The sequence below is a fragment of the Polypterus senegalus genome, chromosome 2 (genome assembly GCF_016835505.1).
Source record: "Polypterus senegalus isolate Bchr_013 chromosome 2, ASM1683550v1, whole genome shotgun sequence".
NCBI classification, from domain to species: domain Eukaryota; kingdom Metazoa; phylum Chordata; class Cladistia; order Polypteriformes; family Polypteridae; genus Polypterus; species Polypterus senegalus.
Window position 1 is genome coordinate 72145475 of NC_053155.1, and position 27827 is coordinate 72173301.

Here is a 27827-nt window from a genome sequence, read left to right on the forward strand (position 1 = left end):
TTTTCCTTTGCCTCCACTTGGTATTCGCTGAAATTCTTATGTTTCCCCCCGTGCTTTTCCCATTGTCTTTTCACAGAAGGCTGAGCTTAAGGGTGATTTATATTGATTTGCATATTCAAATAGGCGTAATTCTGGGAGGATTTGGGGCGTAACATAAAGCGCGTGCACGAGCGTTAGTTTTCACGCTGTTCGGGATTTATGTAGCGGAAGAACGTGGAAGTTGGAGTACGCACAGATTCCTGCATCTGGATTTTTCTGTGCGTAAGCACATTTCAGCTTTTGTGCTTACGCCATGTTATAGTGCGAGTTCTACGCACGGCGTTATACATGAGGCCCCTGGACTCTTGTTTTTGTTTTATACTAGTATTTTGTAGAAAATAAAAGTGTACTCAGTGTCTTCTATATTGGTGAATATTTAAAAACGTTGCAGAAGATGGTGTCACATGCAGACTAAAACCGTGCTGAGAAAAAAATGAGAATACAAGAGAAACAAAAGAAAATGTTTCTAGTAATTTAGTCACCATGTACTTTGTAGGTAAGGGCTCAACTATTTGTCATATTGTCTGATGTAATCAAAATTCAAGTACACTATATGGCCAAAAGTAAGTAGGCACCCCTCCAAATGACTGAGTTTAGGTGTTTTAGCCCACTCATTGTTAACAGGTGTAAAACATCAAGCACATAGCCATGAAACCATCTTTGACAAAGATTGTCTGTAGAACGAAGACCCTAGTGGCTCTCAATGTTGCGCTGTCTTAGGATGCAACCTTTTCTACAAGTCAGTATGCTACGTTTCTGCTCAGGTAGATCTGCACCAGTCATGTGTATGTGCTATCATTGTAAAGTGGAAGTGTCAATGAGTAAAAACAGCTCTGCCATACAGTGGTAGACCACACAAACTCACAGAGCGGGGCCACCAAGTGCTAAAGCACAAAGCAAGAGAAGATCTCCTATCCTTTGTTGCATAACTCAAAACAGAGCTCCAAACTGTCTCTGGATGCAACATCAGCACAAGAATTACATGAAATGTGTCAAAGTTTATTGTCATGTGCACTGTAAGGAAACACGTTTCCCTGTATAATGAAATTCTTTCTTTGCTGTCCACACCAAAAGCCAAAATCAATGTATAAAAATAAACAAATAATAAGTAGCAGATAGATAATAAGTAACAGAGGCAGCATAAAGTATAAAAACAGAATAGAAATATAAAGTGTAATGTGCAGGTAGGTGTGTGATGGACAAGTTAAATACAGTTGTGTGAGGTAGACAGAATGAGGTGAACCATGATTATAAACTCCAGTCAGTTATTTAGGAGTCTAATGGCCTTGGGAAAGAAAGAGTTCTTTAGCCTGGAAGTCCTGCATTTCATACTTCTGTACCTCCTGCCTGAGGGTAGAAGTGTGAACAGTTCGTGTTGGGGGTGGGTGGGGTCCCTGGGGTGGGTGGGGTCCCTGAGGATCGAGCCAGTTCTCCTGCGAACTCTGCAGTTGTAGATGCTCTGCAGAGAGGGCAGTGGGGTCCTGGTGATCTTCTCAGCAGTCTTTACCACTCTCTGCAGGCATTTGCGGTCCATAACAGTAGTGTTGCCATCAAGATGCTCTCAACAATGCCGCTGTAAAAGTTGCCGAGGATCTTAGTCGACATTCACAAGCAGCTGCACACAATTCAAAGATCACTGTAAAGTACACCACCGTTGGCCTGTGGAACATTGCAAATGTACAAAAGATTCGCTATTCGGCTGCAGTCGTTTCCAGTTTGCAACCCTGAGTGTTCTCTACAGGTTGCTATTCACTGCGCAGCCAGTGACTTGTAAAGTCAAGATGACATTGGCCCAAGCATTTTTGCCCTGGCCTGGAATTTGTACCCAGAGTCATTGCATCAGCCAGCTCCGGAGGAATGCCCAACTTGTAGCATCTCCAGTTGTCTGCCATTAATCATTACGAAAGACTTCTGGAACAAATTTTGATCTACAGCAGGATTCAAAATATATTTATTCCACTCAAAAACATTTCAGAAACTTAGCCAGCATGCATCTGTAGGAAGCAAGTATTATGTCCATATAATACAACTCATTGTCTGTGCATATACAGCGGGGAAAGTAAGTATTGAACGCAGCTACGTTTTTCCAAAGTAAATATTTCTAATGGGACTATTGACATGAAATTTTCACCAGATATTGGTAAGAACCCAAGTAATCCACACATACAAAGAAATCAAAACTAATAAGTCCATAAATTGTGTAATAAAGTGGAATGACACAGGGAAAAAGTATTGAACGCATGAGGAAAAGGAGGTGCAAAAAGGCATGGAAAGCCAAGAAACCAGCTGAAATCAGTCAGTATTTAGAAAGCATTCCTGCCCCATCAGTGCAAATTAATATCAGCTGGTTTAGTCCTAATTAATGGCCTATAAAAAGGTTTCTCATTACCAAGGTGTCACAAAAGAAGCATCTCATGATCGGTTAAAGTGAAGAGCTCTCTCAAGACCTGGTTACAAACGTATTTCTAAACTTTTGAATGTTCCAGTGAGCACCATTGGGGCCGTAATCTGTAAGTGGAAAGAACATCGTTTCACAATAAACAGGCCACGACCAGGTGCTCCTCGCAAGATTTCTGAAACAGGAGTCAAAAGAATAATCAGAAGAGTTGTCCAAGAGCCAAGAACCACTCACGGAGAGCTTCAGAAAAATCAGGAATTAGGATCAGGAATCAGGTACAGTTGTTTCAAAGAAAACAATAAGTAATGCACGCTCACCAAGCAAGTCTCCACTGCTGAAGAAAAAGCACGTTGAAACTTGTTTCAAGTTTGCAGCACAACATTTGGACAAGCCAATGAAATAGTGGGAGTATATGGTCTGGTCAGATAAGACCAAAATTGAATTCTTTGGATGCCACTGCACACACCATGTTTGAAGGAGAAATGGCACTGCGCATCACCCCAAAAACACCATATCAACAGTGAAGTTTGGAGGTGGGAACATCATGGTGTGGGGCTGTGTACTGGCAGAATTCATATAATTGAAGGAAGGATAAATGGAGAAATGTACCGGGACATTCTTGATAAGAATTTGCTGCCATCTACCAAGATGCTGAAGATGAAATAAGGATGGACATTTCAGCAAGAGAATGATCCCAAACACAGCCAAGAAAACTCTCAAATGGTTTCAGAGAAAGAAAATAAAGCTGCTAGAATGGCCCAGTAAATCACCTGACTTGAAACCTGACTGAAAATCTATGGAAAGAACTGGAGATCAGAGTTCATAGAAGAGGCCCACCAGGAATATTCAAGATTTGAAGACAGTTTGTGTGGAAGAATGGGCCAAAATCACACCTGAACAATGCATGCGACTTGTTTCTCCATACAGTAGGTATCTTAAAGCTGTCATTACCAACAAAGGCTTTTCTACCAAGTGTGAGACTTGCCTGGACACCACCAGTCGGAAATCACATCTTTATAAAATTCACATGTTTATTAAGCACAATTACACAGTGCACTCAGCACCAATCACCTCTATTTCGGGCTCTCTCTCAGTGTCCATGGTCGTCTTTCCTCTCCTTCCGGGAGTTTTGTCCTGCTCCCACTCCCGACTCAAGCTCTCCGACTGTAGGAAGGCGGCTCCTTTTATTCCCGCCTGGATGTGCTCCAGGTGTCCAATGACATCCTTCCGGCAGCACTTCTTGGTGTGGCGAAACTGCTGCTCTTTGCACCGGAAGCACTCCGGGTGTCCCTGGAAGTCTCATCCGCCATCTTGCCAGGTGTGGTGGAAGTAACTGTTTCCCGGGTCCCACGAGGCTTGAGGCGCCCCCTGGCGGTGGCCACAGGTCCCAACAGGTTAGAATCTCTTTACTCCTCTCTCATGGTCCCCCCGATCCAGGGCGGTTACCTCCTCGTGGTCCGGAGGATAAAAGTGCCACATCCCAGTCCTTCCAGGTGTCCCGGCTGGGTAAGGGCCCCAGCAATCTGTGACACAAGTATTAAATAAATTTCAGTTAACCGTGTTCAATACTTATTCCCTGTATCATTCCACTTTATTATACATAATTTATGGACTTATTTGTTTTGATTTCTTTGTAGATGTGGCATTAGAAATATATTTACTAAGAAAAACGTTGACGCGTTCAATGCTCATTTTCCCCGCTGTATAACTTTTAAATGAATATAAAATAACATTCAGTAAACTGTTTATATCATTCAGACAGCTGTAGTTTTAAACATATCATTTGTAACCTGTAATGCTTATGCTTAAATATTGCAGTTCATGTATAGTACTTATCGTAACATTTAAACTGCATCAGTGCTGTTAAGCTTGTTTAATGACAATACTTTGTGCATAACGTTTTAAGTACCAAATAGTACTTTACTCACTACTACTCTTTACAGTATTATAGTGTTCATTGCAGTTTGTTATATACATTATCATACAGTATTTAGTTCATTCAAGTTATTAGTTATTATTTGCATTCATTATACTAGTTTTAAATATTTTTTCACTCTCTATTTTGTTAAAGGAAACCACACACACAAGCACACTCATATCATTTATATAATCATTAGCATCTAACCCTAGTGCAAATAACCTTTGAAGATAGCAGTGGCATGGATTTGTATTTTAATAAAAATGTTATTTAGACATCTATTTCTGACTGTTCTTAATGGACAACCTGTGGCGATTGCACTTGCTATAAAGAACTACATCTAAATGATCAGTAAGGTCACAAATTGAGTCTAATTATTCAACACCACAGTAACAGCAACTGTGCTCTCTTCAGCAATGAATCATTCTGAGGGATGTGTCTGGGTTTTGCGGATGCAAGAAGAACGCTACCTTCCAGACTCTATAAGACCTACTGTAAAGTTTTGTGGAGGAGAGATAATGGTCTGGCACTGTTTCTTCAGACTCTGGGATAAGCCCCTTGGTTCCAGAGTAGGGTATTATAATGCTAAAACATACAAAGACATTTTAGAGAAGTGTGTGTTTCCAACTTTGTGACAATTTGGGGAAGGTCCTTTTCTGTCCCAATATGACTATGCCCCTGTGCACAAAGCCAGGTCCATAACGACATGTTTTGATGAGTTTGGTGTAGAGGAGCTTGAGTGGCCGGCATAGAGTCCTGACATGAATTTTATTGGACACCTTTAGAATGAATAGAATACTAGCTGCACACAAGCCAACTCTTCTTGTCCAACATCATTACCTGACCTCACAAATGCTTGTTTCACTAAATGGACACAAATTCCCACAGACACACTCCAAAATCTTGTGGAAAGCCATCCCAGAAGTTTAGAAACATAGCCGCAAAGGTGATTTGGGGCATGAGGGTGGATTACTTGGTGTTGAAACACCATATTAATGTCCATCTCTATGGGTTTGGAATGGATGTTCAACAAGCTTGTATGGCTGTGATGGTCACTTATTCACAAACCTTTGGCAATATTGTGAAACTTGTACACTTCTTTACTGATGATACACAAGCCTTCAACCACCATCAATAGATCTTGATGGAAGAAGAAAAACAGCATTAGGTTAATTTTTTCATACAAATCTGAGTCAAGATGTGCACAGCTAAACTTGTATGTGAATGCTCACCAGGCTCTGGTCAGTGTCTTTATATGATATAATAACAGACAATACCCTTTGACAATATGTAATAGCAAGCAGAAGTAAAACAGCAAATTTCAGCTGTAGTCATGTAAGCTTTTCTCAGTCTTATCCAAATACTTTATTAGTCCTTCTGCACACATGCAACAAGGATATCTGATGAAGAGACTCAGGACATTGACCACATAAACAGAAGAGCTCTAAGCAATGGCCCACAGCCACATTGAGCTGCAAAATGTATCCAAACACTTCACTCAGCATCCTAAAGAAGGTTATTTAGACATTAAACTATTCAAATATTATAACAAGAAAATCAGTTAATATTTAAATTTTAATTTAAATAATATTCCATAAAAGGCACAACATTATTTTCATATTTCTGCATTTCAGTGGCAATAAGTTGTTTCATTTAGTAATAAGCAATCCACATGTTTCATATAAAACAGAATTTCAAATAAATTGCTCCTTATGAATGTTCAGATATCAGAAGAACAGCTGTCCAGAGGTGTTTTCCTTCTTCTTTTTTGTTTTGGTACATATGCAGACCTGGATATGAGTGACATCACAAAAACAGACCAAGAGCCAGATATCTGTATTAAAGGAATAGTCCACCCCAAAATGGTATTTACTGTATATGTTACCGCACGGACCAGGTAGTGATGGCTGAAAAAAAAAAAAATGTCATGTTGTCATGCAAAAAACAGACAAAAATGTTTGTAACTTAACAGAACCCAATGGTGATCAATGTAGTACAATGGCAGACAACATAAAAACCTCAATGGAAAAAAAAATATTAAGTTACTCTTGTCACATAATCCACATGTCTGTTAATCATATGTTAAAAATGTGAACAACACATGCATTTTTTGCTAAAATGTGTTAAATGCATATTTATTGAAAACGCACAACATAAACAGGAAACGCATGCAGCACTTCTGAACTGAAGACAGGACTCTTGACCAATGAATGAGGAAGACATGGCTTTCTCATAATTTCACTGTAATCAAAATCCTGATACTCTGTATATCCAACTCATTATAATAACTATTCATGGTGACTCTAAAATCTGTACTAACCCCTACTCTCTCTTCTGTTTCCTTTTCCGGTAGCTTGCGCCACCACCATCTACTCAAAACACCGTGTTGTTCCAACAATGATGGATGGATTAAAAGCCAGAAGTCTGTATGACCATCAACATCAAGTGACTCCACGAGAACCCTAACTACAAAGAGGACTATTTCATTTATGTTAGGTAGAATGCCCAGAGGGGACTGGGTGGTCCCGTGGCCTGGAACCCCTGCAGATTTTATTTTTTTCTCCAGCCGTCTGGAGTTTTTTTGTTTTTTCTGTCCACCCTGGCCATCGGACCTTACTCCTTTTCTATGTTAACTAATGTTGTCTTATTTTAATTTCTTATTTTGTCTTTTATTTTTCTTTTCTTCAGTATGTAAAGCACTTTGAGCTACTTTCTGTATGAAAATGTGCTATATAAATAAATGTTGTTGTTGTTTTTGTTGAAGAGAGACAGATGGAGCCTATCCCCTCATTCTCTCCCCAATCCACAGTTTTAGGCTTAGGAATTGGTTTTCTTTAACTCTTGTTTAAAACAAGCAAAGTACAAAATTGTTATTTGTGTCGTGATTGCACTTCTGCGGTGAATTGCCTATCAATGAACCCTATCCATTTGTAGAGCTGGAGCTTCCTGATGGATACAAAAATTGTTACTCAAAAGCATAAGAGCACTAAAAATAAAAGATACTTTCAAATAACAATAGTCAAATTGGAAATATCTGAACAGAACAAAACTAATATACTCCAGGCCACAAGTCAGAATCTTTAAACTAAACAAAGCTTAAAATACAAAGAATCCTGAAGATGTATTCTTCTGTCTACTTCAGTCAGAAGAATACAAGATTTGACTCTAAAAACAACTGTAGGACAAAAAAACCCAGAAAATCAAGGCTGTGCGACAAACTGGAGAGAACACTTGAATGCTCCTTGATTTCTAACACAGACCTGGACTATAATGTAATTGCCTCATCTGATTTATCTGAAACAGAACCCAGATAGGGACCCTGACCACCTTTACAGTAGACTAAGAAAGCTGTTATGTAAAATAACTCACTGTAATTTGTACTAACATAGTAGTGGTATCCAATGTTGAAGAATTTAGTGAGCCAAATTAATTAATTCAATTGTTATTCAATAAATGTCCTCTACATTATCATTACATTGAATTCCTCCAAAAACAAAAGATGGTACACAATGAAGGCAAAGGAGGCCAGTAATTGATATTATATACATTAACAGGAAGGCTGTGATGAACTGGCCTCCATCTGGCGTCACTTCCTACCTTGTACATCCAGGATGTCATGAGCACTAGAAAATCATCTGAGGGGAGTTGGTTGTCAGGAGGTAGAAAGCACTAAAAAGGAATGGGCAGGCTTGAGGTCCGTGAAGCAGGCAGGAGTCCAAAAACAAGGAAAAAAAGATAGAACCATGTAAACAAAAATTAAACAAATAAAACAAACAGACAATCATGGAAACAGGCAAGGGGATCTAAGAGCTTCACATTTTTCTGAAGTGCTTGTTAGCTTCTTCTAAGCTATGGCAGCTTCCAAAAGACAAAACACAGCAGAGAAGTGGACAGAGATGGACGAGAGTTTAGAAACCAGGAAAGCAAACAAGAGCTGAATTGATCCAAAACCAGAGAGGTCGAAGTCAGGGAGTCAAAGCAAACAGGGTCTTCTCTGGTGTACCGTTTAGCTTCTACTGTCACTAATCAAAAAGAGATTTAGAAAAGTGATCCAATATGTTTACTTCTGTCTTTCATAGGTTTTCTACTGTAGAGTTATGGAGTCATAATTGTCACATTTACAGAATACAATAAAAGTCTTACTGACATGTACTTATCGAACATGCAACACATGTATAGGCAGGACAAATGACAATACATCCCTAAATACATGTGTTATATGACCACTGGCAGCAGGGACAGTGATCATAAATAATATGACAGAAAAAACAAAAAGGGCAGCAAACACACACCCAACAGAACACACAGGGCTTGTCAGAACAACAAAAAAATAATAAAATATAAAGTAAGTACTTCAAAGTACAAGTGCACACAAAATCCAAAATTTAGAACAAGAGATGCCAAAACTATTATTGCAACATGGAGTAAGTTCTATCTTCCCAAAACCTTATAATGAAAAGAGTAGTTTTAGAAAATGCTGCACATATAATGTTATTTACTGATTGAATGACCTTCAAGAGTAACTGCTGCCATGACTGGCTCAACATGAGATCAACAAAGTTGAGATTGTCAGAGCAGCAGAGACGAAAGGGCATTTCAAAGAGCAGTCTGACACACATAGCAATGGTTGAAGTACTAAAAAAATAAATAAATAAATAAAGGCAGGATGGAAAACATGTTCAATGGTCAAAATTAACCGAAAAAAAAATTGAATTACTTTTAATTACTGTAGGATATGAAGATTGTCCAGGATACACATGAGGGAGAGTCATGCCTAGTTAGAATATATTAGTTTGAGCAGGCCTGCACCAATGATTTTCTTTAAGGTCTTACACCTGTTTGGTTATGGATTTGCAGAGCCATGGAATAAAAGTTCAGTCCCCCAGTACAGGCTTTTTGCTGATGAGATTGTGTTGTGTAGCACCAGAAAAGAACAAGTGGAGAGGAACGGTGAAGGGCATGAGAAGTCAAAGGACTGAAGATAAATAGGAAAAAAAGCAGAACTTTGAGGTTTAATGATGATCAGGATTCAGACGTAAGCCTGCAGGGAGAGCTAGCTATTGAAAAGAGAGGCTACATTTAAATATCTAAGATCAGTGGTTGCCCAAGATAAAGAACTGGAGTTCATGGAAGTGGCTGAAACAATTAAAATATGGTAACAGAAGTATTGCATGATTGAAGAGTGTAAGGTAAGGTTTTTAATATAGTGGTAAGGCCAGCAATGTTGTAAGGAGCTGAGACATGGGTAGCACAGGGATAGATGTGGCAGAAATGAGAATGTTAAGATTGATGTGAGGCGTTACATAAAAAGACAGATTAAGAAAAGAAACAATTAGTGGGAGATATATTTAAGAAAGTATGTGATGAGAAGAGATGATGAATATGTGGGCAAAAGTTATGGGAATGGAAGTACAGTGGAAGAGAAAGTGGGGGAGGCTGATGTGGGGTAAGATGTAGGTGCAAGGCCAAGTTGTATTGCGGGGATCGTTCCGGCACATCAACCACATATAAAAGTGGGAAGAGATGAAAATGAAGAAGGAGGACTAGCAACTAGACACAGAAAATGGCAGTGCCCATAAAAAATAAATACATAAATGACTGTTGTGGAGAAGCAGCAACCAGACACACAAAATGACACATCCATAACAAATAAGTGGCTGTTGTGGGTGTGTTTGGTAACTAGCTATTCAACCTTTTACAGACATTTCATTATTTTCATTTTTAATAGATATATTACTGATGCCAATGTGCTGCCACTTTTCTGTTTTGTTTTGTTTTTTAATTTTATTGAAATCACACAACAGTCCATACAAATAGATCAATTTTACAAGAATAGAACTGAAAACAAATCAACCCCCATACCTGAGAAAGAGAGCATGGGCAGCAGAATACAACTTAAACCTAGTAAAAATAAGTAAATACGTAAATTAATAAGTGAATATAGATGAATGGAGAAGAAGAAAAATAAATAAATAAATAAAAGGACTAACAACATCAACATTTATTTATATAGCACATATACATACAAATAATGTAGCTCAAAGTGCTTTACATGAAGAAGGAGAAAAAAGAAAGTAAGAATTAAAATCAGAGAACACTAATCAACATAGAATAAAAGTAAGGTCCGATGGTCAAGGGGGACAGACAAAACAAAAAAACTTCAGACAGCTGGAGAAAAAATAAAATCTGCAGGGTTCCAGGCCATGAGACTGCCCAGACCTTTATACATTCTACTCAACATAAAGGATCAGTCCTCACTGCACTCAGGGTTCTCATGAAACGACTCGATGACGACGGTCACGTGGACCCCCAGCCTTCAATCCATCAATGCAGGGACATCATGTTGCCCCGATTAGGGGGTGGTGGCGCAGGTCGCCACCAAGGAAAACCGGAAAAACAACAGAAGAGAAAGTAGGGGCTAGTACAGACCTTGAAGCCACCATAAATAGCAATGATAATTAATTGAATCTGCGGAGCATCAGGATTAAATAAAAATGAAGTTATGAGAAAGCCATGTTAAAGTCATGTGTTTTTAGCAGTTTTTTTAAAGTGCTCCACCGTATCAGCCTGGAGAATTCCCATTGGCAGGCCATTCCAGATTTTAGGTGCATAACAGCAGAAGGCCGCCTCATAATTTCTTTTAAGGTTTAGCTCTTGGAATTCTAAGCAGACACTCAATTGAAGATCTAAGGTTACGATTTGGAATATAAGATGTCAGACACTCCGATATATAAGATGGAGCGAAATTATTCAAGGCTTTGTAAACCATAAGCAGTATTTTAGAGTCAATTCTGAATGACACAGGTAACCAGTGTAGTGACATCAAAACTAGAGAGATGTGCTCGGATTTTCTTTTCTTTTTTTTTTTTATTATATTTTTACTCATTTTATTGCAATCCATACAAATCAAACAAGTTTTTACAAAAAGAAAAATTGGGTTAAGGACAAATCGATCCCCACCCCTGAGAGAGAGAGCAAGGTAAACAGCGTGAAATTTAAGGCTTGTAAACATACCTAAATTAATAAATTCTCTGTGCTTTATGAGCTTATTTTAAAATATTACTGATTAGATCCTGCCATGTTTTGAAAAAAGTCTGTACAGATCCTCTAACTGAGTATTTGGATTTTTCCAATTTCAAATAGTATAAAACATCCGTCTTGACTTTTAATCCTAATGCATCAAGTTTATTTCTAATAACCTCATTATATCCATTATTTCCAAGCACTAAAATTTTAGTTTTTTCTTTAATTAGCTTGAGAAAATTACTACTTATCCACTCAGGAACAAAAGTAAGACATTGTGTTAGTGAAACAACAGAGTCAGGTTCATCAGGTGCTATTGATAAATACAGTTGCGTGTCATCAGCATAGCTGTGGTAGTTCACGTTATGCTCCGACTGACCTAACGGAAGCATGTAGATCGAAACGAGCAGCAGACCCAGGATAGAGCCTTGTGGAACACCATATAGAATATCATGCGTCTTTGAAGTATAATTACCACAACTAACAAAGAATTTTCTACCTGCCAGGTAGGATTCAAACCAATTTAAAACACTACCAGAGAGGCCCACCCACTGACTAAGGCGATTTCTAAAAATATTGTGATCAATGGTATCAAATGCGGCACTCTGATCTAAGATGATGCGAACAGATAAATGGCCACTGCCTGCATCTACCCGCAAGTCATTTACCATTCCAACGAGTGCAGTTTCTGTACTGTGACTTGTTCTGAAACCCAACTGAAACTTATCAAGAATAGCATGTTTATTGAGGTGGCCATTTAGCTGCACAATGACTGCCTTCTCTAGAATTTTACTTAAGGCAGGTTAGAGATGGGTCTAAAATTTTCAAAAGCAGAGGAGTTGAGATTATTTTTCTTGAGTAGGGATTTAACTATAGCAGTCTTAAAACAGTCTGGGAAGCCCCCCGTATCTAATGACAAGTTTACTATGTCAAGAATGCTATCTATTAGCACGCCCGATACTTCTTTGAAAAACCTTGTTGGTATTGGGTCAAGGATACAGGTGGAGGGTCTTAATGGAGAAATTATTTTATATACATCAGGTAAACCTATTCTGGTGAAAGAATTTAATTTGTTTATAATGGAGTACTGGGGCTTAAGAAGATGCACAGTGTTGGGGAGATATACTATATTATTTCTAATATCATTAATTTTTTGATTGAAAAATACAGCAATAGCCTCACAAGTTTCACTGGAAGCATTCTGGAGGCATTCCATTGAGTGACCTGGGTTTAGCAGACAATCAATCGTAAAGAACAAAACTCTGGGATTGCTAGCATAGGAAGAGAATCTGCTTCCTCGGTGCTTTAAAAGCTTATTCTAAAATGTTATTGATTAGATCCTGCCAGGTTTTGATAAATTTTTGCACAGATCCTCTAAGTGAGAATTAGATTTTTTCCAATTTCAAATAGTATATAACATCAGTTACCCACTGACTTAAAAGGGGAGAGTTAGGATTCTTCCAGTTGAGCAAGATAAGTCTGCGTGCCAGTAGTGTAGTAAAGGCAATTACAGTTTGTTTGTCCTTCTCCACTTTAAGCCCATTTGATAGTATACCAAACACAGCTGTTAATGGGTTAGGAGGGACTGTGACACCAAGGCTGTCTAAAAGGCATTTAAAGACTTTGGTCCAGAATGATGTTAATTTGGTGCAGGCCCAAAACATTTGGCCCAGTGAGGCTGGAACTTGATTGCAACATTTGCAGGGCTCTGGAAACATTTTGGAGAGTTTTAGGTGAGACAGATGTGCTCGATATATAATTTTGAATTAAATAATTGTATGCTTTGCACATATGGAGCTTTAGTGAATTCTCTGCATTGCTATTTTCCACTCCTTTTCTGATATATTAATTGAGAGATCTTTTTCCCAGTGTCCTCTTGGATCTTTGAAAGGGAGGGACTGTAAAATAATTTTATATATTGCAGAGATGGTGTCTGAGTCCTTGAAATTGAGCAATATTTTTTCCAGCATGGACGAGGGTGCAAGATGAGGAAAATCGGGCAGGTTCTGTTTAACAAAGTTCCTAATTTGAAGATCATGAAAGAAATGTGTAACTGGAATATTAAATTTGGAATGTAATTGTTCATAGGATGCAAAGACGTTGTCTATATAAAGATCTCTAAGCAAGTTAATCCCAATTTTTTTCCAGATATTAAAAACTCCATATGTTTGCGAGGGTTGAAAGTGGCGGTTCTCTGGCAGAGGTGCCACAGATAAAAGCTTCTCCATCTTAAAATGCTTTCTACATTGGTTCCATATTCTGAGTGAGTGAAGCACAATTGGGTTATTAGTATATTGCTGATAACTTGCATTTATTGGGCACAGAGCAGGGAATATAAAGAAGTACTGCAGGATTTTAGTTCTATTGCGGACCAGGCCTGTGTATGTTTTGCATATAGAGAAATTTTCTGTTCCAGTCCTTCTCTGATAATCCCCTTTATCTGATCAGCATTTCGACAGTGTATTGCCAGTGGTTCAATGGCGATTGCAACAAGCAGCGGTGACAAGGGGCATCCTTGTCTGGTACCACGTTCTAGTTTAAAGTAGTCTGAACAAATGTTGTTGATACAAATTGAAGCTTCTTCATTGGTATACAGTAGTTTGATCCATGCACAAATGTTCAGGCCAAACTCAAATTTCTCCAATGTAGTAAAAAGATATTTCCATTCAATCATGTCAAATGCTTTTTTTGCATCCAATGATTATAATATTTCTGGGGTGTTTGACTTAGTTGGTGAGTATATTACATTAAACAGGCGTCAAAGATTTTGAAGATATGATATGTGATATTACCGAAGGGAGCACTTTCTCCATCCTTCTAGCTATGATTTTTAAGAGTATTTTAATATCATTATTCAAAAGTGAAATTGGTCTGTATGATGCACATTGTAATAAGTCCTTATTTTGTTTAGGAAAAACGGTGATTAATGCTTGGCAAAAAGTTTGAGGAAGAGTTTGATTGTCTCTGGCTTCTGTAAATGTTGCTAATAGGAGGGGAGCTAGCTGAGCGGAGAATTTCTTATAAAATTCTGCAGGGTAGCCATCAGGGCTTGCTGCTTTCCTGCCTTCAAGTGACTTTAAAGCATCTAGTAATTCTGATAATGCCAGAGGTTTATCTATTTTAGCATTTAGACTTGTTAGGTGAGAGAGTACTTTCTTTCATTTTAATTCATCATTCAGGCCTTTAACATTCCAGCTCAAAAAATTAACTGTCCCGTTTTTACATGTGGATGCTACTATATCCAAGACTGTATTCAAGGGGCTAGCCATGCTGTTGATGCTGTATTCCTTGCCATAAAGGCTTTGCTACACTTGACATTATCACATCACTGTGCTAAAAACATGCAGTGCATCTTAGCTTAGGATTATTAGCCTTAACTTTGCTTTGTTACTTTTGACCACTTTGAACTTTGATGCTCAGTTCTTGTATTTCTTTTGAGTACTGACCACTGCTTAACTAGTGACTGCTTTATAGTTTGGTTAATGATCATTTTCCCACCTATTTCTTTTACTAAAATAAAAGTACCTGTCATTTATTTATCTTGGCCATAGCAATGGAGATGAAAAGATATCTTCTAAATAATGGTTAAAAAATAAATAAAAATAACACAGGGATAAGTTTTGGAATCCTGACATCTAACGTATCTCCAAACTAAATTAAGACCCATCACTCACACATATAACTCTTCCCATGTATTGAAGGACTTTTCCTTTTAAAGGGTTAAGTTGATAAAAAGAACACTTGAAGCGCTGCAGGCAAGACACACCTGGCCTCTCCAGGACCTCAATATTCTTTCAGTTGTACTGATCTCTGTCAGAATATGCTGTGACTGACTGTGGCTTTGATGACTTTGACCAACTCACTGGCTCTAGGGGACAGTTTTTTTTCTTCAAAGGTGACCTTTACAGTTGATTTTTTTGTTTCTGTTTGATTCCACTTTAAGGGCTTTACAGAGGTAAAGGTCAGGCACGTGAGATCATTACAGTTTGTTCCTCACAAACAGCCAAGGTTGCTCCTGCTTTCTTTCTCCCCATTTCAGTGCTACAGAATTTGCAATTTTAATGAAGTGTAAACATGGTGCAATTAAATTTTAGATAGTGTCTCTCTTTCATAAACACAGTCCTAGTGTCTTCAGTGGTCAGTAATAAGGATCAAATCCACAACTCTGTGATTTAGTCTAAAACTCTACAGCAACATTTAACCAGTTTGACTTCTGTGTAAATAATTGATGGGTATCAAGTCTTCAGTGTAAAGGTACACCAGGGGAATTTCTTCTGCTGGAGGAACGCAGGTTTATTGGTTTGCAATGCTATTACTGTGACATGTACTGGGTACAGTTAAATTCTTACTTGCATGTTGTAATCAACATGTAAAGCACTTTGAGCTACGCTGTTGTATGAAAATGTGCAATACAAATAAATGTTGTTGTATTACTACCTTATCTGAAAATGTAACTCAGTGAATTGGTGCTTTCATGCAGGAAAGAGTGGAAGAGAACAAAAAATGAGAAAGACAGGAACATGCACTGTCAGGAATGGCCAGAGTAAGTATTGTTAAATTTCACTAACTCATTCTGCCCAGGGCAAATAAATTGATGGTTAAAAACATCTGTGCCACCACTAATGCTTTTAGATAAAGTACTATAAAGCACGGAAAAGCTTATGCAACACCAAACTAGGCTTAAGTAAACCATGGGGACGGTGTTGGAAAATCATGCACTTGAAATTTAATTATAATGAACACTCAGCATATTTTTGCACATACACTCAAATTCAGTCTTAAGATCCTTGAGTCCAATTCAGGAACTTGGTTCTATAAAGAAAAAAAGCTCTAAATGCAGTCTAGCCATTATTGCATACCACAGATGAGCATTAGTCCAGATTAACACCTCCACAGGCCCCTAGTTAACTTAATGAAGAGAGTTCATTAGCTGGGAGTTCAAACTACTTTAAAGAATGCAACACTAAACACTCTGCAGTTTAATGTACGTGGAGACTCGACTCCAACAGACTCTCGAGTGGTGATGATTTTGGTGCGCAGGCACCCAATTGTTTTAGTAGAAGGGGTGGGTGGGGGGTCATCCATCATGATTTCAGCCCGTGTATACCAGATTGTGTCATTAAGAAGGGCACTGGGTCCCACTTCATGATTTGTGAGTGGTGAAAAGGCCCCTTGCTGTCACAGGCCCATGGGCATCCATATAGAACACCATGATGCTAGATCCATCCATTAATAAGAGTCACAAAAATTTTCATATTAGATGTGAACTATGATAAATGTCGGAGCTAATGCTTCTTTTTCCTTGTATTCCTAAGGAGGCAATCTGTCTCAAAGCTTGACCAGGGTGTGGCGACAACGGGTGGTTTGAAAGGGAAATCCTATCTGTCTATGCTTCCGACTAGAGTAGAAAGAATACATAATCTGTAAATCGATGTTTTCAATAGACTAGTAGGGGACAGACGTAACTGGAGAGTCAATGTCTTACACTAGGGGTTGGATCTTCAAAATGTTTCTATGAACAATACAGAAGGCACTCCAGTGAGAATCCATCACAGAAATTACTCAGTACAGAATAATCTCTGTAAAATCATGTGCTCCAGGTCAAAAAGCTCTTTGACCACTGCCTGCATGAAGATACACTATCCAAAGGGGAAATATGTAGTTAGAGCACAACATTACAATACAGACATTTTTTGGAATTCTATTTTTTCATAAACTTTTTTTAGACAAGAAAATTACCATAAAAATGTTCAGATTCACTTGAATCAATTAAGCATCACTGGGTGTCAAACTATCCAAACAGCATCATGAACCCACCCTGGAAAGAGTGTCAGTCCATCTTAAGCCCCCCTAACCCCCAAATCTATGCTTATAGACTTAAGATTTCAGATTTGGTTAAAAACATGGTCTTCCTTCCCTTTAGGCTAATTTAGGATTTTCATCACAGTTCGCCACTTTCCATATTTCAAAGTTTTTAAAATGAAAACAGTTTGTTCTGAGTTCCAACACTCCTTTAGGGAAAATGAGTACAGCAGTAGGCTGCCAGATGAAAGCTTTGATTGCCATCCTAGGACAAATAGCGGCATATAACAAAATGTTTGACTACATGACTTAGCATGTGGTTGACTTCAATGGCTTCCTGTCTATTCCAGAATACTCTTTAATGCTCTGAAATTGTATAGTCCCACATGTCCGTACTACTTCTTCAAGCATGTAAAGAAAAGAAGAATACAATTACAACCACTTATTCCTCCATTGTCTCAACCTGATAATTTTCTAAACAAGGTTAGTGGAAGATTATTTTGAATTTTTTAACTATGCTATTTGACATGAACAATTGTTTCCCCACTAAAAAGAAATACAATTTTTACTTGGGCTCTTTTTTACAGACAGACAGACAGACAGACAGACAGACAGATAGATAGATAGATAGATAGATAGATAGATAGATAGATAGATAGATAGATAGATAGATAGATAGATAGATAGATTTAGTAGTAAATTAACAGTAAGCAAAGTGAAAAAGTATTAGGAACAGGAAATATGAGGTAAAATATGAAAACAGTGAAACAGCTAATGTTTAGAGCTTGCATTTTATTCGTGTGAAGAAGTCAATAACCTCCCAAAAGTAATAGGGACCACTAGCTGGAGAGAGAGAGAGAGAAGTACTGCTGAGATTAAATAGGCTGAAATTTAAGAAATCACCAGAATCAGATAATACTTATCCTCAAGAGCTTAAAGACATTAGTGAGTACATATACAAACGCTTAGCACATATTTTTTGACAATCTCCGCACACTGGGGTAATTCCGAAGGACTAGAGGCTAAAAATTACATCCTGCTGTATCTAAATGGTGATCAGACTGATCCAAGCAACTATAGGCCAGTAACTTTAAAGTGCATCACAGGTAATTTAATGGAATTCTTAAGGAAAAGACTGAGCAGCACATGGCAAGTACAGGGGTTTTGGGGAACAATCACCATGGGTTCAGACAAGGAAGGCTGTATATCACTAATATTTTGGAATTTTTTGAGGAAGCAGCACAAGAATTTGATCAGAAGGCTTTTGATAAATTCCTCATGAAAGATTAGTGATCAAACTAAAATAACTAGGAATTCAAGGTGTGGTGTGTAGGGGGGTACAAAATTGGCTCAAACATAGGAAGCAAAGGGTTATGTTGAATTTACTCAGAATTAGGTGATATTAAAAGTGGAGTTCACTCAGAGATTAGTGCTGGGGTTCCTTGTTTTAATATACATAAATGATCTGGACAAGATTAATAAGCTTCTTTAGGTTTTCAGATAATGCCAAACTAGGTGGGGGTGCAGATAACATAGATTCAGTTAAATTGTTACAGAGGGACTTAGAGCATACAGGTTGGGCAGATTTGTGTAATTTCTTCGACATATACATTCATATATGCATATAATATGCATTTAATTGTAATTAAAGCGTAAACAAAGTGTCAGAGAAGGGAAAAGGATACAGAGTTACAGTACCAATATCATTGCAAGCGGATCAGACAACCGGCAAGATCTTCTTTGCCATACCATGCCAGGATGTGACTCACGATCGTATTTCAAAAAAGTGTCGGAATCAGCTTTCTTAACTCTTTCTGCTTCCTCTGTAGTGTAAAGATGTAATGCTTGTCTTGAATATCTACTTTCAGTTTGGCAGGATATAGGCTGTATCTGATCTCTGCTTTCCGCAAGTGCTGTTTAATGTTGTAAAAAGCAGCACGCTTAGTAGTTGTTGAGGGTGAGAAATCCGGGAAAATGCGAATGTGGTTATTTTCAAATATAATCTCATTTCTGTCTGAGAAGTGACATTACATGTAATTTAAATTATAATTTCTCGAAGTGCACAATAAGACTCTTAGGTTTAGAGGGATTTGTTCCACGTATGCAGTAAGCCGCTGCTATGTCAGTGTCAGATTTACATTCCTCGCCAATTATTTTAGAGAATAGCTCAACTACGAATTTCACTGGGTTTGGACTTTCTCCGATTCTAATATTATTCCTTCTGCATCCATCTTCCAGCACAGCAAGTCTGTCTTAGAGTTTTTTTGCATTCAGAATTTGCAGCCGTTGCTTTCCCGTCTGCAGTAGATGCCATATGTTCGGCTGTTTCAATTCGAGTCATGAATGTTTACTCAACATCTTCCAACTGATCACCAAGTGCGCTCAGTTTTTCTTTAAACTTAGATGTATTTCCCTGAATCTGTTCCTCAATTTTTTCCAGCATACCATTAAAGGCTGCCTCAAAGCGATTATATACACATTTCTCTAGGTTTTTATTATCCTACCACAGCTCCGGCTGCAGCTTCTCATTTTTCTTGAACATATAATTTATTTATTTCCTTTTTGAGTTCCTTTATGTCTTGAGCGGTGGCCATGGAGGACATAGCCGTGTCCATTGCACTGATCATTACCTTCAGTTCGGACAGATTGTTTCGGCTTTCATTTTCCACAGATGAAGTGACAAGCCCTGTTACAGCCGATGCTCCCAGCTAGTGAAGAATAGATGAAAACATGGAAGGCAAGATCATTTCCAGTTTCAATGGATCTTCTGGGATCGACAAGCTATCATGACCTGCATCACTTGCACATTCGCTCCCACATTTGCTCTCAACTGGAGATGATAAAGTGGCCTGGCGTCCCAAGAGATATGTGCTTTCGCCCGTCTGCTACGGGTCAGTCTCTGTAAGGCCATACCTTGAGGTTGAACTTGGTCTTCATGCCTGTCTAGGCTTGGGTGTAGCATTGGGTTCTTTGAGCCCCTTTCTTACCGCTCATGTTTATATATGCTTGCATATAATGTAATAGAACCTCCTTGAGTTGGGTAAATATAGGATACCTCGGGATAATAAAAAGACAAAATTTAACGCCTCCACTAACGGAGTTCCATTTCAGACGTCTATTTCCCGCAACGGACAAGACCAACTCAGTTGAAATTTAATGTAAGATAATTTAATTTATTACATGCAGGAAGCAAAAACATTAGATTTGAATACATATTGGGAGGAGAAGAAACAGAGAGTCACAGTGGACTCATCATTGTCTACATCCAGATAGTGTACAGAAATGATAATAGGATGTTAGGCCATATCAAGATGTGTAGAGTGTAACTGAGATAAAGATACAATAATAACACCCTAGTAAGGCCTCACCTGTGCTGTTTTGGTCTGCATATTGTAGCAAACCCTAACATCTGAGGGGTGCAACAGATTTCTGTAGCAAAGAAGCTGCTATGTTTGTAAAATGAGGGATGGATGGAATTAGGCCAACACCTAAGCCCTACAGTATTTTCTACCCAAAAATCTGAATATTAAAAAAAACACACACACACACCAGAAAAACTAACAAATATATATATAATTATTTACAAACAGAGAAAGGTAATGACAAATATAAAATATGAACAACTCTCTCCCCCAACCCCTCCAAGACGATATGTACAGTCCCAAAAAAGTTTTTATTGTAAATAATGGGTGTGAATCCTGAAGTGCAAACAACAGTTAGTAGAAGGAAAGATGTGATGGAATAATCCCCTTTTGTAAACTACTTCCTGGAAAAATGGATAATGAACATAGTCCTACCACCAGAGTCCAGAAAATGAATGATCTTCTGAGCCGTAACTCTTCACAAAGAGTAACTGCAGACTGGAATATTCCATGTATCCAATAGTCATGCAAAACCCTCCTCCACTGTGAACAACCAGTTCATAAAGGGTTTTTGGGTGCTACCAATGATGACGTTGGTGGAAAAAGGAAAAGTAAACATGTCCCGCCACATCCTTCTCTTCCAGTTTTATGTGTACAGTACCTACAACTACACAAAATTCCCACAAGCCCCTCCATAACCATGCAAACCTGTTTCAAGACACAGACCCCATATTTACAAAACCAGGTATCTAAGGTGCCAGTGTTGTTACTAATATTTAGCAATCACCAAACAGGGTATACCATACAAAAAGGAAAACCCCCAGTGTGGCAATGCTACAATATTGTACAAAAGAAACAGCAATGCTAGAGAAAGTCCAGAGAAAATAGAATGGCATCAGGAAAAGCTATGTAGGTGCAAGGAGAACATGTAGATCCCTTGCAGACTACAGTAGGGTATAGATTCAAACCCAGGACATTGGAGCTGGGAGGCAGCAGCACTGACCAATGTTTCATACAAAAAAGTCAATTTTATCTCCTTACAAAGTAAAATTTCTTAAGACAGTCTTTCTGCTCACTGTGGTTCAGAAGTTTATTGGTCCCACCCTATCTTATGTTATCTCATCTTTTCAAACTGCTTTTCCTGGTGATGGTCACATTGTAACTTATGTTATTTCGTAGTAAATTAATATTTACTTGAAGCTACCAAAAAATAAATAAAAGCTGAGTGACATGAAGGGGATTAAAACTCTTGGAGACAGCAAAAAAATAATGCACTCCAAACAGCTTGCTAAAGTGTCACCTTTAAAGAAACCCCACAGGCTGTACGTTACAGTATACTGCATGTGGGTCATCAAGCATGCAGCGGGAGCCCATCTAGCATATCATTTTACAAACTGCATACCTTCCCAAGCCCCCCCGTCCCCCCATCCCGTTTCAGCTTTTACTGGCTTTTAGGTTACATGTTGAGAATAGAAGTTCTCTCTCATTTTACATTATTCTCTAGCCTGAGTACTGAATGAATGTACACCACTGTCTATTCTTAAGTCTTCAAAAATAAGTTAACGTACTTTTGAACATTAACTTTTCTGTTGGTACGTGGTACAGGAAGGATCCTGGATTGGATCAGCTCACATAGTTGGGGAAGCGGAGTGTAGATGGTGTTGCCTCTGAGGCCAAGTGAGCGGTATGATGTGGAGACAGCAACACCAATGTGTTGGCATGGGATGAATCAGAATAAAAGATCCTTGGAGCAGCTGGAAGAAGCTGTGGAAGAACAGTCATGTGAAGCAGCACCAGTGATGGTAAAATATCAGGTGAATAATGCCATTAATAATTACACAAATTGAAGAGCTGTCCACACACCATTTTGTCATACAGTACAATCATCAAATGACAGTATTGAAAGATACCTCCACATCAAATGCTCAATTCTGAAAACTAAAATACAAGTAAATATTCATATATTTCCAATTTCTGCTCAATTGGCAAAGAATTAAACCCTATTGGACACAAGCAATCGACATAATTCAGGATAATGATGACTACATCAAAACTATAAATTCAAATTTCATTGCAAAAACAGAACAACAAACAAACAAACAAACAATGGATTGCTCAAAAGGGCTTCATTTTTCAAGCCTTAAAATGGAACCGAAAAGATGAGAGTGCACATGCACACGCATGAGGCCAAAGTATACTTAGGCCAGAACACAACGGCCAGTCCAAACAACCCTCAAACAGGCTAGTGGTGCCAGGCACAAAACAAAATTCAAACAGTTCAAAAAGAAGATGTTAAAAAAGACTTAAGAAATAAAAAACTGAAAAAGATAACCTCCTTAGCGTTAGACCCAAGCATCACTCGGGCGGTATGAACAGTGCTAAAAGCGTCAGTTCCGAGTGTCATTTGGACAACGGTATAGATGCATCTCCTGTAAGACCAAAGGAATAATTGGACTGTAAAAGTGCCATAGCGTTAGTGCTAGGTGTTACTTGGGCAACGGTACAGTATAGGCGTGCCTTCTCCTAGCCTTATAATGGTGTCTCGTAAGAAACACTTTTCGCCAGCAGTGATGACGAGGTGAATCTGTCTTCAGGCAGTGAAATTGAAATGGTCAGTGAAACTGGAAGTGATTCTGGGAATCCAAAAGTGACACTCGCATCAATCACACATGTGCCGCCCTTCATATTATTATACTTTCTACAGTTCTAACTTTGTACTTTTAGTATTTTGCATGTTTTACAGTAAAAAGATGAGATGTAATAAAAATGTCATTTTTCAAGTCAAAAAATGTAATGCTAAGGAGATTGGACAGATTTGTGCAAGCCACTGATGTGTCCTCAAGTAAGACTCTGCCGGTGTTCAAATAACTTGCGCTAGGCATCTATTGATTTATTGTATTATGTATGGATGTATTATAAAGCAAAAAAAAAAAAGTTGAAATAGCCACTAGAAACTAATCAGTATTTCAGACAAAACGTTTCTCTATTTTAAGATTGAAGAATCTGAAAATTCACCTATGCTTTTTAAATGAGAGTGGAAGACAAGACATTTCATGCAGACAGACAGATGTATATACAGACACGATCACTGCAATTGAAAAAAAAAAAAAGTACATCCTGCCAAGTATCAAATGTACAACCTTCTAAAGATTTAGGTTTAAATGTGCAAGGCAGAGTTTAACAAAGCTGAATCTAACACTCTTATCTCCTCGTCATACTGCCACCCATCACACTCAATTCATTATTGCAGGGTCACAGTCCTCTAATGTGTCCCACAGCTACTTGCACATCATAAACTGAGAAAATCCTCCTCCCTGTAATTCTCCAACAATGGTCCAAAAATATGTGAACTACTACATACTGTATATGGAGGTTTACTGGCTCTCTCTGATTTCTAGCTGTCTTCATTAATGGTTTGCAGTCACAGACAACTATACAGTGGAACCTCAGTTCATGAACGTCTCGGACCACGTACAAATCAGGTTACGACCAAAAAGTTTGCCAAACTTTTGCATCTCTTCATGACTACACACTCGGTTGACGAACACACCGATGATTTCTGCACAATGATTTCTGCACGTGTTCAGTCTCTCCTTGTACTGTACATTGTTCTCGGTGCATCACGCAGAGGGACTCTCCCTCAAAACTGTAACCTTCTCTCAACCCAGCTTCCTCCTGTGGTATAAGCGGGTCCACAGCTCACGTCAAAAAGTAAAGTAAATAATCACCGCACTTGTGACTTAGCGAGGGGGCATGGTGGTGTGTGGCCAAAGCCGTTCCTGAGGAGTTCATGATGTGGGCGTTTCTCACAGAACAAATTATGGTCGTGACCCGAGGTTCCATTGCACCAAACACCTTGTTTTTCACAGTTGCAACTTAATCTTTTCATTGAGATATCTAGATGTGTTAGAAAATATTGCTTCTTGCAACATTTTTCCTGAAAAATATTGCAATTTAAAGATCTTTTATCATCCATATATCCATTTCTTTAGATGCAATGGAGCAAAACAAAAAAAGTTGCAAAAGAACTTTAGTTCTTGCTTATTCTACAAAATCATTCCAAAATTGTTGGAACAAATTTATTGAAATCTTTAGAAGTTAATGGAATTTATTGTCTTGTAGTGACCCTTCAAGCAGACTAGTGTCTTTCAATGAGTATCACATGTGTCTTCCGTCTTTTAATCACATATTTAGCCTATTTAGATAGAGAAAAGAACTCACTCAACTGGTTTGTATGACACTACATACAGGAAAGAAAAGAAAGAGCAGATAGTTGTCCGATAAGGCCAGATGGATGGTAACACCCAAGCGTGGTCAACGTAAAGGTGACAAGACTATCTCCAAAGAGCTTAATGTTTCTGTGACCACTGCTGCCAACATCTCTGGACCTGGTCGCATGAGGAAAATTGACCCAAGATTGAAGAGAAAAATGTTCCAATGATCCAAGTGGACCTTCAAGTTTCAGAAGCAACAGTTTCAAGTATGTATTGATGAAATGGGGAGGGCTGCACGTTTCACCCCAAAATGCCCGATAGTTTAATGATTTTATGGTTGCCCTACAGATTCAAAGAGGCAACACAGGAACATGAAAACATTACCGAGCCAGTATGATGACTCGAAAAACACCCTGGAATGGAGGAGAAGAAAACATTGGACATGTCTGAAGTGACCCGCTGTGAATCCTGATCTGCACCCTGTTGAATATTCATGAGAGAGAGGGGTTGGTAGCATGCACTAATTACTGAGTTTTGCCGCACCCTCCTGTGATAAGTCAAGTTCAGTGGCTGTAAATAATGCAAATATGGAGACAGCCACTTGACTTGTCACGGACATTTGGAAAAAAAAAGCTAAATAAAGTTTTCATTTACCTGCTTTAGCGCCCCATCACAGACTAAAACGGCAGCAGCACAAAGTTCTACCGCCAGGATGCCCGAAGGGCTGCCTAGAGGCTTACAGGTGCTCCTTGAGCAAGCTGTCGGGCTCAAACTAGCTGTCGCTGAGGCCGTTTTTCGAGAGCGCTCACAGTTTCTGGCGGCCTAGTGCGGAGGCGCGCTTTCATAACCGCTGCAGGAGAGAGGGTGAAAGTGCAAGATTTAAAGTCATAGAAACAGGTCGGAGTGATAAAGACCTCAGTTTTTAAAGAAGCCGGCAATGGGAATTCACTCATGTGGCAAAGCACAGAAGTGAAATTCGGAGAAAATAAAACAGTGCTCACTGAACGGGAAGCCCACAATTCACTAAAACAGACGAGTACGTGCACGTGAGAGCAGGAACATTGAAATAGGATGGACTGCACCTGAGCAGGTGCCTCATGTATAAACGGTGTACGCACAGAAATGTTGTGTAAGAATGTTTCCACTTTCAAATCGTGATGTATAAGCCACGCACTTTTCCACGGTACCATATGGGGGCCATGCCAGAAGAGCACTGCCATCTGTTAAACTGGGGAAGGGACTGCTCTTGACAGACAACCTCCCGCAGTCCATCCATTAATCTTCTACCCCATAATAATCACACACCATGTCATGCCTGCATATATAGTGTCCATCCATTATGGCCTCCTATCCGGTCCAGTAATTGCCATTCATCACAACTGGTATGCCAGTCTATCCCTTAGGGCACTTACAAGGGAAATATGGAAGATGACTTTGGGAGCTGGAACCACAGCATTACTATTCCCATTATCTCAATTTGTTTAAGAGAATATTCCCCTAGTATAGAACTTCCACACTCGGCAGCAGTTCCCAAATGAGGAGGTTATAATCTGTACCATGAGAATTAGTGTGATCTTTTCAAGTCTTTAGCATTTTCTTTCAGCACTTAGCAAGCCATCAGTTTACACTATAGTTTGGTCTGCAATGACGGTACTCAGGGCATTGGGGTGGGGGCTTATGCCAGCCGCATTAGGTAAAAACCAACCCTAGATATGGTGTCAATGTGCTGATATCTGAAAAAAGCAGGACTTTTAAGAAAAAACATACAATAAATGGTAATTTGATTTTCACTTACAGTTAAAAACACATTTAAAACCCTATCAAACCTATTTCTAATTTTCTTCAAAATATTGTTTTCATTTGTTCAGAGGTGTACACAGTCCCTGGAACTCAACCCCATCACGTACCTTTGGGATGAGGTGAAAAGAGCTCTTCTCAGTAAGACTGTTTAGCCATCCAACGTGTAGCAACGGTGCAATACAGTCATTTCCAATAGTACTACATTCTTGAACAACACATCCATCATCTTGTAGAATCCCTGCTGTTCTGAAGGCCAAAGGAGGCACAACATGCTACTAGATGGGTGTGCCTAATGAACGGTCAATGCAGTGCCTCAATACGGCTTACAAAAATAACCCGGAGAAAAGTCCCAGTATTAAGTTGCTATGGGAACTTGAAAAAACAATGCCAAATTTTGGTTACACCATAATCATTTTTAATTTAATACAAATGAATAATAGTTTCCACTTTTTAACTGCAAAGCACTGTTAGCCCATACAGCTAAAACAATAAAATCATAACATTCTCCTGTCCTTTGAACCCCCAGCTCATTACTAAGATCTGACTAAATATTCTTGTGGGAGATGATGTAAGCGCAGACCCGGCCATGCCCATTTGGAATGTACAAGATAACCTAAAATTAACAAATTGCCGCAAGCTTCACATTACAAAAAAATGATACTTTAGAGACTCCTTTTCAGCGTTGACAGGCTCTTCCAGTTGGAATGCACAATACTTTTCTTTTAAAGATATTCAAAGTGCATGAAGTATTGTTCACATCTGCACTACCAGATGATCAGATTTCCATTCAGTCTCCCTTAGGAGATTTAATTCTTTTGTCAACATATCTACAACAAATACTAAAAAACTTTCATGGAAGCATGTCTAAAGACACAAGCTACATTATAAACTGACTTTGCTTTACAGTTTGAGCTGAAATTTGTGTTTTTTGTTCTAAACATTGTACTGCTTTGGTAAGTGTTTGAAAACTCTTCACACATAATGGATTTAATTTAGAAACAACAAGAAAAATAATATGATCCTAAGGCATTACAAGATGGAATATTTTTGTTGGATGTGATCCATAAGTAACTGGACACATTCCAATTTGTGCAAAGGTTCTTTGTTTTTTGGCTTTTGCAATACTCACACAGATGAGAGGAAGTGGTGGAACAAATCCTTGTGTTTGGAATACAATTTACCAGAAGCATTAACGTGTATTCTACAGTATATAGTATTTAGCAAAGTAATTTGCTGTTAATACAAACACATGCAAGTGGATAATATTAATG

The 27827-nt window shown here is 38.6% G+C and overlaps 1 long non-coding RNA gene across 2 annotated transcripts; it reads right to left on the minus strand.

The window, feature by feature from the left end:
- Window positions 1–3732: 3732 nt before the first annotated feature.
- On the minus strand, window positions 3733–26782 carry LOC120523023. 2 transcript variants are annotated; one of them, XR_005632551.1, is made up of 4 exons: window positions 26664–26782; window positions 10218–10256; window positions 7953–8043; window positions 3733–3960 (listed from the first exon to the last, which is right to left on the minus strand). It is a non-coding gene; the product is annotated as an uncharacterized LOC120523023 (long non-coding RNA). The 2 variants fall into 2 exon arrangements; XR_005632552.1 differs by lacking the exon at window positions 10218–10256.
- Window positions 26783–27827: the final 1045 nt, after the last annotated feature.